Source organism: Herpailurus yagouaroundi, unplaced genomic scaffold (assembly GCF_014898765.1).
Source record: "Herpailurus yagouaroundi ecotype Mexico unplaced genomic scaffold, PumYag 28, whole genome shotgun sequence".
NCBI classification, from domain to species: Eukaryota; Metazoa; Chordata; class Mammalia; order Carnivora; family Felidae; genus Herpailurus; species Herpailurus yagouaroundi.
The window spans coordinates 93,084,658-93,100,383 of NW_024412376.1; the positions used below are offsets into that span (position 1 = coordinate 93,084,658).

Here is a 15,726-nt window from a genome sequence, read left to right on the forward strand (position 1 = left end):
AATGTAACTCCCTTGTTTTTGCTTCTCATTGGCTATCCTTCCCAAGTCACTTTGCAGTTTTATTGTCATCTCTTTGACCTCTTCATGGTAGAATGCTTTAGGGTTTGGTCCAACCCCAGCGGCTCTCAACTTCCCCTTTCTGCATCAACCCCCCTTGTCAATTCTCCTTGTCTGCTGGATCATTGCTGGTCTGGGTCAGCATCCTGCTACTTAGGTGGCCATGACTCATTGTCTATTTTCACACAGTACCACCAGGACATATAGATAGCTAACACATGAAAAGATGCACACTGTTACCAATTACCAAGGAAATGTAAATCAAAACCAAATTGAGAATTACCTCCCAACTGTTAGAATGGCTATTGTCATAAAGGCAAGAGGAACACCTGGCTGGCTCAGTTGGTAGAGCATGTAACTCTTAATCTCGGGGTTGAGAGTTCGAGCCCCATGTTGGGTATAGAGATTACTTAAAAATAAAATCTTTAAAAAAGAAATAACAAATGTTGCCAAGGATGTGGGGAAAAGGGAGCCCTTGTACACTACTGATGGAAATGTAAACCGGTACAGCCACTATCGAAAATAGTATCGAGGTTCTTCAAACAATGAAAATAGAGCTGCCATATAATCCAGCAATTTCACTTCTGGGTTTTTATCCAAAGAAAACAAAAACACTAACTCAAAAAGATATATGCACCCCTATGGTCATTTAACATTATTTACAGCACCCAAGATATGGAAACAGCCTAAGTGTCCATCGATGGATGAATGGATAAAGAAATTCATATATACATATGTGTGGAATCTTGCCAATTGAGGTTATATGGATGGACTCCAAGGGTATTCGGTGAATGAAATATGTCATACAGAGATAGGCAGATACCATATTATCTCACTTACATGCAGAGTCTAAAACATAAACAAACAAAGAGTAAGCTCATAGAACAGATTCCTGGTAGCCAGAGGTAGTGGATGGGGAAGGGGATGGGGAAAATGAGTGAATTTTGTTGGTTTGTTTTTTAGTTTAAATAAATTAAAACCAATTCATCTTCAAGTACCAAAAACAAAACAAAACAAAAACAGAAAAAAAAACCCTACTTTCCTCCCTTTTGCTTATTTAAAGATCATTTAATGTTTTTACTGATCTCAATGTCATTTCAGGGAAGGCTAAATAGCAATAATCACCTGAGAGAATGAAATAAGCATAAAGATATAAAGTATGACATTATTGGTAATGGAATATTGTGTTGTGTATCCTCGGATATATTTATTGCATTTCATTTATATTTGCCTGCATTTGTCCTTTAAGAACCTCTTCAATATCACATATCATGTTCCAATGTGAACGAGCACATCTAAAGGAGAAATGTTTGAATTCTAGCATACTGTGAAATTAATAAACCATGAAAATCTTAGTTACTACAGATGCAGGGCATTAATTGCCTTTAGATACAGATTGAATCTCCATGTCTCATAAAAATTTAGTTACGCTTTTTGATATGATAAGACAATTGTTAAGATAAAATTGTTTTTATACTCAGTGTACATATCAATAGTCATAAAACTAATACTTATTTCTACAAAGCATGTACTTTAAGTATTTAAGTATGCCAATCAATGTTAGGTTACCCCACCGGCTATCACTAATGCAGGTATCATAACCGCCCCCATTACATCTCTAGTCAGCATCTTGCTGCAATTTAGGATAGAACAAGACAGATTAATGAAAACACAAAACAAAACAATCAGGAGATAACTGTGGTAATGATGATCAAGTACAATCATCAAGGAATCAGTTGCCAGGAAGAAGGCAAAATAAAAATGTTAATCTCTAAAATTGTTTTTAATCACAGGCTAACTCTTTCTAGTTAATGATGGTATTTGGCTGGAGGCAAATCAAGTTACACATTGTTAAAATAATAATAATAATAATAATATTAATAATAATAATAATAATAGCTTGCAGTAGTAGTTAGGGGAAAAGATAATTTAATCCCTCTTTTTACTCAGTGGAGCCCTCTTTTAATATCTGACAGGTAGGTGAATGGGCAAATTTCAGGTAGTTACTTTTAAAGGATATATAATAATGCATTATTCTTGTTGTAATTTGATGTTTATCCCTCCACCCAGATACTGTAGAGACTTAAATTCTGCTATAATGTTATTAATTAGCAGAAGAATCTTTACCCTTTATATATCTAAATCTACCAGAAAGACTTATGGAGTAAAGGTTGACTTTTCGTTTAGATGCTACAGGAAGCAATTAGCAGCTTTATGCTACAAGAAAAGTGTATCATTATTACACCTCTTTTCACACACATGCACACCCATACACTCATACACATACATATATACAAATATGCAATGGCGAAACCATGTAACTGTCCAATTTCATCTACAATTGGGATTACTAGCAGAAGTTTAATACTTTATATTTATTAAACACATATATACACACACATATATATGTACACACATATTTGTATATATACGCACATACATATACATACACATGTATCCATAAAAATATTTTAAAATAAAACTTTCTTAAAATGCATTAAAAATGCTAATATTATTTTAATAACACTGTTTAATAAATATCATGAAATCATACATTTAAAAATTAGCTACAGAATTTGACGGAAGACAATGAACCGTTGAGATAAAAGTTATGTCTATAGCCAATATGCATAAGTGTTTAATTATGTTAAAATCAGCTCTGTTTTAAAAATATAATATTAATTATAATTAAACTAGATTACCCACCTATCAGTAACAAAAGCGCAAAACTATTTCAACTACATCGGATATTATAGTGGAACTAATTCATCAGGGAAGCAATTAAGAAATAATTGAAAACAATATCCAAACACCATCCCCTAGATGTCTTTCCAACATACTGAAGCTCAGAAAATAATTTTCAATACGAGGATGTAAGAAAACATTTAGCATATGCTCCTTTCTTGAAGGAGGGCAGGCAAAAAGAATACATTGCAAAGGAAGTTTAGATTCCCTGTGTAGAAAAAGGATCTAAATGATTCTGAGTAAGGGAAAGGGAGCTAAAATGAGCAAGATAGTACAGTGAGTTTCATCTGGATTAAAAAGAAGTGTATGAGATCTAAAGAAAAGAAATCTAGAAAAGGAATAACTTCATTTTAATAAATAAGATTGTTGAATAACATTTATAAGGTATACATCTATAAGGCATAGTACACAGACCAAATCTTATCCTGCCTATATTAAATATTATCAGTCACTCCCTGGATAACTTCATTCTTCTACTCATGGCTGTTCTTTCCATTTCTCAGTATGACTGCCTTTTTGAGAGGCAATTTTAGTGTCCACCACTATAGTAAATCTCCTTTAACTTTTTTTTAAGTTTTACTTATTTATTTTGAGAGAGAGAAAGATAACATACAAGCAGGGAAGAGGCAGAGAGAGAGGGAGAGAGACAATCCCAAGCAAGCTCCGCACTGTCAGTACAGAGTCTGATGTGGGGTTCAAACTCATGAACTGTGAGATCATGACCTGGGCCAAAGTCAAAAGTTGTATGCTTAACTGACTGAGCCACTCAGGCACCCAATTTTCCTTAAATTTTAAAAATTCTTTTGCATCCATTACTTAGTTACCCAATCAAAAAAATAATTAATTAAATGTATTAAACACTAAAAAACACAAAATGAAACCAAATTTATACATGAATTAACATAAAAGCCCTGATTTGTTTCTATACAGACACATTATATTATCTACTCCATTTATCCAATTTTTTTAATTTTCAGGGTTCTTTTATTTATGTGTTAGAAAGTTACTTTATATCTACATAAAATAATTTTTTTCCCTCAATGAGTTGTCAAATGTTTGTTTTACAAAAGGGAAAGCACATTTTATGAGTAGGTTTTTAACTATGGAAAGAGCCCAAATGTCCACTGACTGATGAGTGGATAAAGAAGATGTGGTATGTATATGTATACACAAAACACACACACACACACACACACACACACGCGTGCGTGCGCACAATGGAATACTACTCGATGATCAAAAAGAATAAAATCTTGCCATTTGCAACAACATAGATGAACTGGAGGGTATTATGCTAAGTGAAATAAGTCAGTGAGAGAAAGGCCAAATATCATATGATTTCATTCATATGTGGAATTCAAGAAACACAACAGATGAACGTAGGTGAAGGGAAGGAAAATAAGATAAAAACAGAGAGGGAGGCAAACCATAAGAGACTCTTAAATACAGAGAAAAAACTGAGCATTGCTGAGGAATGGGCTAAATGGGTGATGGGCACTAAGGAGAGCTCTTTTTGGGATGAGCACTGGGTGTCATACATAAGTGATGAATCACTGGATTTTATTCTGGAAACCAATACTACACTGTATGTTAACTAACTTGAAAATAAATAAATACATACATATGTACATACATACATACATACATACATACATACATACATACATACATAAATACATAAATACATAAATAAATAAAGTAGGTTTTCTGTGGAAGCAAAGCCTTCACAACCAAAGATAATCCTAACTAATCACTAAAACAGCCTTTTCATTACCTCCTGGCTTTCACTGTTAGAGGCCCTGGAAACAAATGGCCAAGTATGGGAGCAGTCATACTTTAACAGAAAAGATGGCAATGGACATACACAAAAGTATATCTTTTATCTCTTTCTCTTTTCTGTTTTTAGGGGAAAGAAATATGTTGTGATTCTGCATTCAGAAAAAAAAATAAACTAAAGCTCTCAGAGATTAACAATCATAGATTGAAATTAGATGAACATTTTTCTTCAAATAATGTCTGGGCAATACAAAGCCCTCTATTATTCTTAATTGCCCCTTTTTTCCTTTATGTCTTTCATTCTTTCTTTTATTTTCCATTTTCAAGGGTCAAAGGAAGGACTTAAGGAATAACAGTACAATTTATAATATATCTGGGTTTTTTTTTTTCAGCCTTGTTCTATGCCATTTTGCTTTTATTGCTTTGGTATACAGGAAATAGATAATCACTACTGTTTTAGCAAACAGCAATCAGCGTAAGAATAAAACTAGTGTGTCCTTTCATGCTTAGATTTTATTTCTATGTACAAACCCACATTCCTTCATGTTTCATTTAATTCTTCAATTTTCCATGTTAAATATCAAAATTGTGCATAAAATATAGGCATTAAGTCATGAAATAACTACTTAAAGATTTTATTTAGGAGACAAGAGAACTGAAAAGAGAGTGTATCAACTAAACCTACCCATCTACCTGTTAGGAACAAAATCAAATTATTGGTATACAAGCTATAAAAGAATATCTAATGCCTAAATGAGAGGCAACGTGAGTGAAATACACAATAAAGAATATAAAGGGAATTTAACAATGCTCGTTATTTTTCAATGTTCTAATTTAAATACTGAGAAATATTTAATTCACATGAAAAGAAAAAAACATTGGGGGTTAATATGCAAGCCAAGCACAATAGCTTAATAAAGGCCTAAAAACACAAATAATAAAACTATAAGTAGTTTTTATTTTACTTACATTCTTTCACTGGAATTTTATGACATAAAAGAAATATTTTCTAAACTCGCTGTCCTCTGACCATGAAACAACTAACTAGAAAAATACTCTAATAAATGATGTTTTCTAATGATCACTGGTTTGCTTTGCATTGGTGCTGCTTTTTCAGAAATGATCACTTTCTATATACTGATAACCTGCACACCCATGAAGAACCCTAGAAAGTTCAGGACTTTGCTTTATGTACTCTTACACTAATTCAAATAAACATTTACTAAACAATTGCATGTCCTAGGTCTGAGCAAGGCAGACAGGGTAGAAGTTGAATATAACAGTACTTTGTTCTTAAAGAGACATGCAAAAAGAATTACAAGACAGTTTTAAGTGTTATTATAGAGATAAGATCGAAGTACTATGAAAGCACAGAAAGAAAGTGATCGTACCGAGAGGATTAAAAAAAGCTAAAAAACACTAATTGGAGTCTCTCAACAACAACAAAAATTTGAAAGTCCAGCACTTGCATGAAACTCTTAGCCACCATTTTAGAAAACTGAAACTCAGAGATTTTGTTAGATTTTGTGAGGATCTCAATTCACTTCATCATTTCATGGTGATGAAAACAGCGTATACCTTTGTAGTATTACCATGAAGACTTATAAAAGGCCTATAATCGTGCCTAATGCAAAACAAAAACAACAACAAAACATTCAGCAAACCTTAGTTACCATCTCTGTGTCTCAAACTGTTCATTATATTCAATATAATTGAATTGGATGTCTGCTGCACAGTTTAAATCAACTATACTAGACTATAAAAACTATGGAATGCATCTTATATTTTTGTCCTTTTTCTACCTCTATATTTAGGAGCTATACATCTATATCTCTCTATACTATCATCTTTATACACACACATATACATATATACAACCTCTCTGTATAAAGATATATACATATGAATTACCCTCAATCACCAGTGGGTTCACTCATTAAAAATTTAATTGAAAATTTTCTAAGTAAAGGCTTGAAGCAAGTGAGATAGATAATGACAATAGTAGTCAGGGGCACTTCATTTGATATAAATGACAATTTCACAATAGGTAAATAAAAATACCAATTTTAAAAGTTAATGAGTACAAGAAGGAACAGGTGCAAATTTAGCAAGCCTTAAACAATTTTTTTAATGTTTATTTATTCTTGAGAGTGCACGTGCACCACGCACATGAGTGGGGGAGGGGCAGAGAGAGAGAGGGAGACACAGAATCCCAAGCAGGCTCCAGGCTCCCAGCTGTCAGCACAGAGCCCAATGTGGGGCACCAACTAATGAAATGCAAGATCATGACCTGAGCCAAAGTTGGACCCTTCACCGAATGAGCCACCCAAGCACCCCAGGAAGCCTATTTTAAACTAGAAAGCTCTCTTAACAATCTCATGATATATAGCAGAATACCCAGAGCTAAAATTGCCAATCTTAATCCAGAGAAAATCAGACACTTATTAAATTATGACATCAGTACCAATTTGAAAAATTTCAAAAAGAGTCTTGAAATGTTTTCTAGCCATCCACATAGAGATCCATGGCTATTACAAGAATGTTTTAGTTTATGGAAGGTCTCCTTCAAAATGAACTGAAATACATTTGCATTAATAGGGACAAATATCATTTGAATATGATTATAAGACCAAAAAATCCTTTCATAGTGAAGTATAAAAATTGTATTATTTTAATTTTGTTTATTGAATTGAGAATTGGCACAATTTATAAAATAAATTTGTGAAATTTTGGAAGACATAAATCCAAATTTCAAGACACATATGAGAATTTTTCCCTTACAACCAAAGTTCCAAGATAAAGAAGACATAGGAAAAAAGAAAAAAAGAAAAAACAAAAACAACACTGATACTTTCACAACACTAACGTCATGTTGAACAGTCATTTAAATACAGCTGTGCAATGTCTGAGCACAAAAAAACATTTCATGTGAATATTTCTTCTAAAAACGTTAGGACTTATAAAATTTTAGTGTATTCACACAAAAGTGGAATATAATTAATTGTATAAAGCAATAAAATATTTTTGTTTATTTATTTGAGAGAGGGGGAGAGAGAGAAAATGCGAGCGGGGGAGGGGCAGAAAGGGAGACAGAGAAAATCCCCAGCTGGCTCCACACCACCAGCGCAGAGCTCAATGTGGGGCTTGAACTCATGAACTGCAAGCTCATGACCTGAGCCGAAATCAAGAGTCAGTCTCTTAACCAACTGAGTTACCCAGGTAACTGTGTAAAGTGCCTATGTGTAAAGTGCCTATGTGTAAAGTGCCATGCTACTTAGAGAATATAGACTTTCAAAGACTCTAAAATTATTAATTCTTGGCTTTTTAAATAGCCTATTTTGTTTTAGAATTTTATATACTGTGAAGTATTCTGCTTAAAATATATGCTAAATTCTTGTGTCTGAGATTATTCAAAATGTTTAAAAATATTTTTAACACATTTAAAAAAGGTAGTTCTTTCACTGCCTTGTACCAGCAATTTTATCAGTCAATAGAAAGTTGATTAAATATGGTAAATGTTTACATTTATTTCTATAAAGATATTTAATTTTTTTTCTTCAGTTTGGGGTGCACCTGGCTGGCTCAGACAGTAGAGCATGAGACTTGATCTCAGGGTCATGAGTTCAACCTCTACATTGGGTGTAAAGATTACTTAAAAAGAATTAAAATAAATAAACCTTTACATATTTAAACCAGCCTATTTCTTAAGTTTGGGTAAATTAGTAAAGTATTATTTTGTAAACATAGACAAAAATATAACTGAAGCCACCCATATCTCATTTAAAAAGACCAATAATATATTTAGAAAAAAAACATTTTTATGTCAATTTTTAAATGTTTATTTATTTTGAGAGAGAAAGAGAGAGAAAAAGGGGACAGAGTGAGAGGGAGAGAGAGAATCCCAAGCAGGCTCTGCACTAACAGTGGGGGCTTGATCTCAGGAACCATGAGATCATGGTCTGAGCCGACATCAAGAGTCCTGTGTTTAACGGACTGACCCACCCAGACACCCTTAAGATAAAGCATTCTTAATTGTGTTTTCTCCATTCACTAGGTTATTAAAAAACAAAACAAAACAAAACAACAGCAACAATAACATTTGGAGCTTTCCCAAAGAATATACTGCAGCTTACAAACCTATACCAAGTAGGTGTATAGTTATATCTTATATTTCTGAAATATTTGCATCCTCTAAAGTCATTTAGAGCAACATTTTCCATTGGCCTATTCTTCTTATAAACATACAGACTAGTAGTTCAGCTGTCATAGAAAATATTAAAATATCTCTAGGGGCGCCTGGGTGGCTCAGTCGGTTAAGCATCTCACTTCAGCTTAGGTCATATCTCAAAGCTCATGAGTTCAAGCCCCATGTCGGGCTCTGGGCTGACAGCTTGAGAGTCTGCTTGAGATTCTGTGTCTCCCTCTCTCTCTCCCCCGCTCCACCTGCCCTCTTTCAAAAATAAATAAACATTAAAAAAATTTTTTTAAATGTCTCTAAAGGGCTACCTGGTGCTTATCAATAGTCCAAAGCAAAAAGAAAGAGTGGATACAATGAGCAGTTATTTTTAAGTCAAAGCAATTTGCATGCTAAAACATCATCCTCTAAATGTGACATTGACCCCTGAATTAAAAGTCTCATTTTATATCAACAGAAATTAATATAATTAATTATCAAGATCTAGGATTTTTATGTCATTTTAAAGACCCAAAATTTTAGTATTCAATAACTAGCTACTTAGCCAACATTCTATTATTACAAAATCTTTTATCTTTCCAAGTGAAATTTCCTTGACTATCAAATGCACTTATCATCATCATTAAGAACAAAATGTTTTAAAACTGAACTTTTAATGAGGGTCAGAAAAGGTACAAAAAATAAAATTCTCCTCAATTTTAATTTTTCTCTTTTATATTAGTCTCTATGAATAAAAAACTTTTATCTATTAAAATTTTTTTAAGTGAAAACACTTCATAAAGTTATATACTATACCTGATTGCTCCATATATTCTTTTTAAATTGAGCCATAAGTGACATATAACATTGTATTAGTTTCAGGTGTACAACATAATGATTTGGTATTTATAGATAGTATGAAACAATCAGTATAAGTCTAGTTAACAGCCATCATCATACATAGTTACACATATATTATTTTTTAAGTTTATTTTTATTTATTTTGAGAGAGAGAAATAGAGAGCAAGCAAGGGAGAGACAGAATCCCAAGCAGGCTCCGCACAGTCAGCGCAGAGCATGATGCGGGGCTCCAACTCACTAATCATGAAATCATGACCTGTGCAGAAGTCAAGAGTCAGATGCTTATAAGACTGAACCATCCGGGTGCCCCCACATACATTCCTTTCTATTTATCATATTCCACTACTGACATAATTTTATCTTTTGTTTGTTTGCTTTTAGGAAGAATTTCATGTTTTTACCTTTGTTTCTCCATTATTGTCATTATACATATTTTATTTATAAATTCATAAAGCTCTGAAATAATGCAGGCTTGCTGTTAATTTACTATGATTAGTCTGATTATAGATATCATATAACATTCTCTTTAGAATATGTTTTCATATTTTATGATAGAAACATTTATTTATTGATTTGTTTACTTGCTTGTTTGGTTTGTTGTTTGCTTTTTTTTTTTCAAATCTGCATGTATCTATGTTCTAAAACTATTTCAAAGTAAATTAACATTAGCATTGGTGCTTTTTCACTAGGCAATTTGGCAGACATACATTTCGTATGCGTACTTTGCACATAGCACACGTATCAAATTAATGTTCTGGAAGGAGGACACTGGGTCACACACAGGGTAATAAGGTCTTAAAATGTGACACTAACATGTTATTTCATATCTAACTTTATTTTCAGAAACACAGAACTTCTGTATTGATAAAGCATTTCCTAAAAATTAATTAGTGCTTATAGAATCATTAACTCATAACTTGCAGAAAGATGACTTTTTTTAAAAAGACTCTTGAAACTTATCATTAGTTACATGAAATGGAACATGTAAACAAATTTTTAAAAATAAAATTTCAGGAGAAAATAATGACTAATTTTTAACCCTTGTCTCGATTTTTGCCTTTATTTAATGATCTTAAAGGACACATTACATGTGATCCGTAAAACAAAATAAGACTAATATTTAAAACACATATAAATAATTCTTTTCATGATGTGAATATGAAAGCTTTAGGAATATGAGGTATGGCATCATTGTTTTGTGGAAAACAATCCTTTGTTAATAGAATAGATTATATTTAGGATTTTTATCATCTAAAATTTATTGAAACTGTTTATACTGAAATATTAGACCAGACAATTTTTATGGAATAATCACATCAAGCTATTGATTTCAAATTAAGGTTGTAGGCTTCATTACCTTTATTTCATACCTATGTTATATATCAGATTTTATGAGTATTTTCTTAAATCTTATCAAAATGTGAATAACCTGACTATATGAAATCTTTGTAAATGGTGGTGTTTTGGCTTCTGTTTGTTTTTACTTTTAATATAAAGAAAATACACCTTAAAGTTAAATTATAGCAGTATATTAAAATTCATGGCTGGTATATGTACTAGATAGCATCTACTGTTCACAGATATTATCTCCTTTTTTTCTTTCCTCCCCTTTTCTGTTTGTATATAGCTTTCCCGTGAATGTAGTATATTTTCCGACGCCACTGAGTTTGCACTTATCCATGAGACATGCAGTAGGTAAACAGTGGAATGGGGGCAGAAGTGCCAGAATGCCAATTTTCTTTTCTTTTTTTTTTTTTTTAATGTTTATTTTAGAGTAAGAAAAAGTGTGAGCAGGAGAGGGGCAGAGAGAGAGGATCCCACGCAGACTCTACCTCAGCATGGAAACTGACGTGGGGCTAGATCCCATGACCATGAGATCATGACCTGAGCCAAAACCAAAAGTCGGACGCTTACTGACTGAGCCACCCAGGCAACCCCAGAATGCTAATTTTCAATTCATTCTTTTTTTAATTTTTATTTATTTTTGAGAGTGGGAGGGGCAGAGAGAGCTAGAGACACAGAATCCGAAGCAGGCTCCAGGCATCTAGGTGTCAGCACAGAGCCCAACACGGGGCTCAAACCCATGAGTGCGAGATCATGACCTGAGCTGAAATCAGACACTTAACAGACTGAGCTACCCGGCCACCCCATCAATTCATTCTTTAAGAGACATTTCGTGATTCCAACTCATTTTCTTGTACTACTGCACTCCACCAAAAGAAGAAAATGACCTGAGTAGCTGCTGATGACAGAATGTAGAGATGGGTATACCACACCTGAATCTAACCCTTGGTCAAAGCCAAGTTAAGCTGCTTTAGCTGATTTCAGAAAACAAAGCAGCACCACAGTAAATCATAAAACTAATGAGCTCTGAGATACACCATGCAGTTGTTTGTTCTGCAACATTAGTGAAGCAAACCTAACACAGTAATTTTATTTTTCTCTAGCTTTACACTGACTTTATTCTATTTCTAAGTTAATATAACATTACACATGTTTGGGTTGTATTACTTTTAATCTGTTGTGGAATGCCATAAAGTTTTAAAAAATCTACACTTTAAATTAATTAAGCATTGAGTAACTTTCATGATTAAACAATCCAGAGTCACAAAAATTATTCAAAACCCCTCCAAAATATTTAAAAAATTATTTAAGACAACAGTAGAAAAAAAATTTGTATCTAGAGTAAATTAGTAGTATGTTTTTATTCTTAGTTATGAGAAGAATGTAATGAGAAACAACTCTTCATGTGCCTGAAAGATAGATAGATAGATCGAACTAGATTGATGATTCTTCCTTGCCTTGTCTTTATAGTATACATAGGAATTATCTCACAATTAAAAAAAAAAAAAAAAACAGTCCTCTCTTTGCATGGCACCATGTTGACAGAAATCACGTATCAGAATCATGGCCTCACTTTTGCATGGTTCTGTGGTAACCGAAACTTGATCAAAGCCAGGGCAGGGTTCCAATATATGTTGGGTTTCAGTTAATATGGTACCATGCAGAATAAGGACTTACTGGTGTCGTTGAACATTTTTCATTTAGTAAAAAAAATAACTTTGCAAAGTTACTTTTACTTTTAGCATTTCAATATTATTGCCTTAAGGATCATAATAAATAAATAATGATTCATATTGGTCTTTTTTTCCATTCTGGGTACTTGATGACTTTCATTTTCTTCAGGATTTCTGTAGTTTCCATCTATTTCAAGGAAAATATTGGTTGACTTAATCACAGTTGATTAAACTTAGTGGTGCTTGACTAAATGACCAGTACATTCAATCAAAGGTTAACCAGAGGATCACATAAAAATTCGGAAAAATGAAAACTAGTCACACCTCAGTTTATGAGTACAAATCAGTTCCAAGAAATACAATCTGTTCTCCTTTTATAAATAGTAAAATAGGAAGTATGATAAATTTATTGCTTTCAATACCATTTGAATCTGTGGGCCAGTGCTCCATATGGAATGTATTTGACTTAAGTTCCAACTCAATACAAATACTGAGTAAAATAATTTCTAGTATGACTTTTCTATTTTCTACTTTTTAATAAATCTGTCAGAGATCATTTTCTGAAAAAAATATAATGATTATTTGATGCTTTTAAAGCTATCCCTCAACAGCTCTATAACTGTCACCATAGAAACTAAGGCCATTCTATAAAGCTTCTTTAATTGTTGTGTCTTCAAGTGGAATCTATCATGCTTTGATTGAGTCACTCTGGACCTATGTTAACTAAATTATGTTCCAGCAATATTGTTAAACTTACATCATGAAGTAGGTCCCATTTAATCTTTGAAAGGTTTCTGTTTATTTTTAAACTCTGAACAGATAACCACATTAAAACATTTTTAGAAAATATATTGTTTGAATGAACCCCTTTCCTGGGGAAAATAAAAACACAAATTGATCTTAATTAACTTTAATGTCAGACTGTCTTTAAGCAGTAAAAAAGAAGTTTAAATTGTTCCTCCCCCCATTCTATTTCACTGCTGCAGGGACCTGATAACTATAGAAATATCTATTTATAATCTAGAAACCTAAATTGTGTAACTGTGAGCCCTTCTTTTACTTAATGTCTTGGATCCTCAACCTCTACATCTGTACAATGATGATCTCTCCCTTTTATTTAGCATTATCATTAAAGATAAATTATATAGGGTCACCTGGGTGGCACAGTTGGTTAAGCATCTGACTTCAGCTGAGGTCACAATCTCACAGTTCGTGGTTTGAGCCCCACTACGGGCTCTGTTCTAACAGCTCAGAGCCTGGATCCTATTTTGGATTCTGTGTCTCCCTCTCCCTCCAGCCCTCCCTGCTCACACTCTGTCTCTGTCTGTCAAAAATGAATAAACAAATTTTTTTTAAATAAAGGATATAATGGTACAAGCTATAAATCATTATTCATTTGTGTTATTATAATTACATTTTATTTCTGCTTAGTTTTTAAAGTACCCATGTAAAAATTAGTGGGCATCCTTTAGCTCAAATATAATTAATTCTATAATAGGGTATTATTTATTGGTGGAAATGACTTATATATTTGCTGGCATGAAATAAATTACCATCTGTTAGGTCAGGCATTTGGTTGCCCATAAGAATGAAATAAAGTAGGTGTCAATCAGCTACCAGTAGATTGATAAATGTCCACTTCTAAAGTTAGTAGGCAAAAGTAGCAAGTCTTAATATGCTAACCAGTTTAGGAGATCAGCATCAACTGTGGCCATGTTAGTCCAAATCAAATTCATAATAATAATAAACCTTTGAATTGTCCCTTACAATTTTTAAATTATACAATCTTTGGTTAGATTACTGAATATTAAGCATTTCAACAAGAGGTGACAAAGGGTCAAAAATAAGTGACTTTCCCAATGTAGAATCCAATTATCCAAAATTGAAGTAGGAAGTTGTATGCTACAATAGTGTTCATAAAAATAGTTACTTCAGATTACAATCAGACCAAGATTGTGAGAATACAGAAGAATCAAATCATTTCAATATTTAGAAAACTTGCAAGCAGGGTAATGTTGAAACCAGATTAACAACAGGAACAAAAAATTATGAAAGCATTTGAAAAAAATGTCAAATCAGAATAAGAATCTACAGAAATCAGGTGCCCAGACAAGAGAACCAGGGACAGAAATCAAGGTAAGGTATACAGGCAGCAACATGATGTACTAAGAGCTGGAAAATAATATTATTTTGAATCAATGGCTATCTAACCCAGAGACCTATTTCTTGTCCATGACAAGAACTGTTCTAAAAGTATGGTGGAGTTGGGGCCATGAGTTTTAAGGTATAGAGAGTTGACTAAATGGCAGATTTTTTTTAATTGTTATTTGAGAAAAGCAGGTAAGATTCAGAGGTTATGTAGCTTGCTCAAGGTCACCAAATTTTCAAGATACAAAACAATAATTTAGAAGCAAAGTCCAAATTCACAATTTCTCACTTTGCCTGAGATTAGCAAAATCTCAATTGGTATCACAAGGATGTTGACCCCAAGACTGAGCTCTTTATCACTGCCCTGTGTATTTCCTAAATATATCTTAAAAAGTATAAATCTTGAAATAGCATACTGGTTCTCTCTCACTTGTAGGTCAGAATAAGAGGATTTTCACTTATAATATTGAAATATAAGATACTGAAATTCATTTTTAATACCTGAGATCATATTCCATCCCCATGTGGAAATATTTTCTCTTCATCTTTCCTCAGTACACTGGTGTTAATGACCCTGTATAATATACTGAAACATGAATCAAGAAAGTAGTTCTTTTAAAGAAATAAAAGTTGAAAAATGGTTTTAGTTATCATATTAAACTTAATCATGGATTTGGAAAATTATCTACCCACATCATTAATTATTAATCACAGAACTCAATAAAGTACACGGCATTCTCATTATCCTAGTATTTATTCTCCAAGTCCTCATATTTATGATTCTGTATAGAAAAGTAAAATCTGCCATACAATAAAATATTCACAAGTGAACTACTTATAAGATTAATCCTCTCTCAAATACTCTTTTCCCTTCCTGTCCCCATTTTCAATACAATGTGCTTGAATGATGATTTTTACATTAATTGAAAATTTTAACAGTCTTTGGGA

The 15,726-nt window shown here is 32.7% G+C and overlaps 1 protein-coding gene across 5 annotated transcripts in view; it reads right to left on the bottom strand.

Moving 5' to 3' along the window:
• The window catches only part of CCSER1 (coiled-coil serine rich protein 1), a 1,345,367-nt gene that overhangs the window by 1,013,534 nt on the left and 316,107 nt on the right, over positions 1-15,726 (bottom strand). The window lies entirely within an intron of this gene.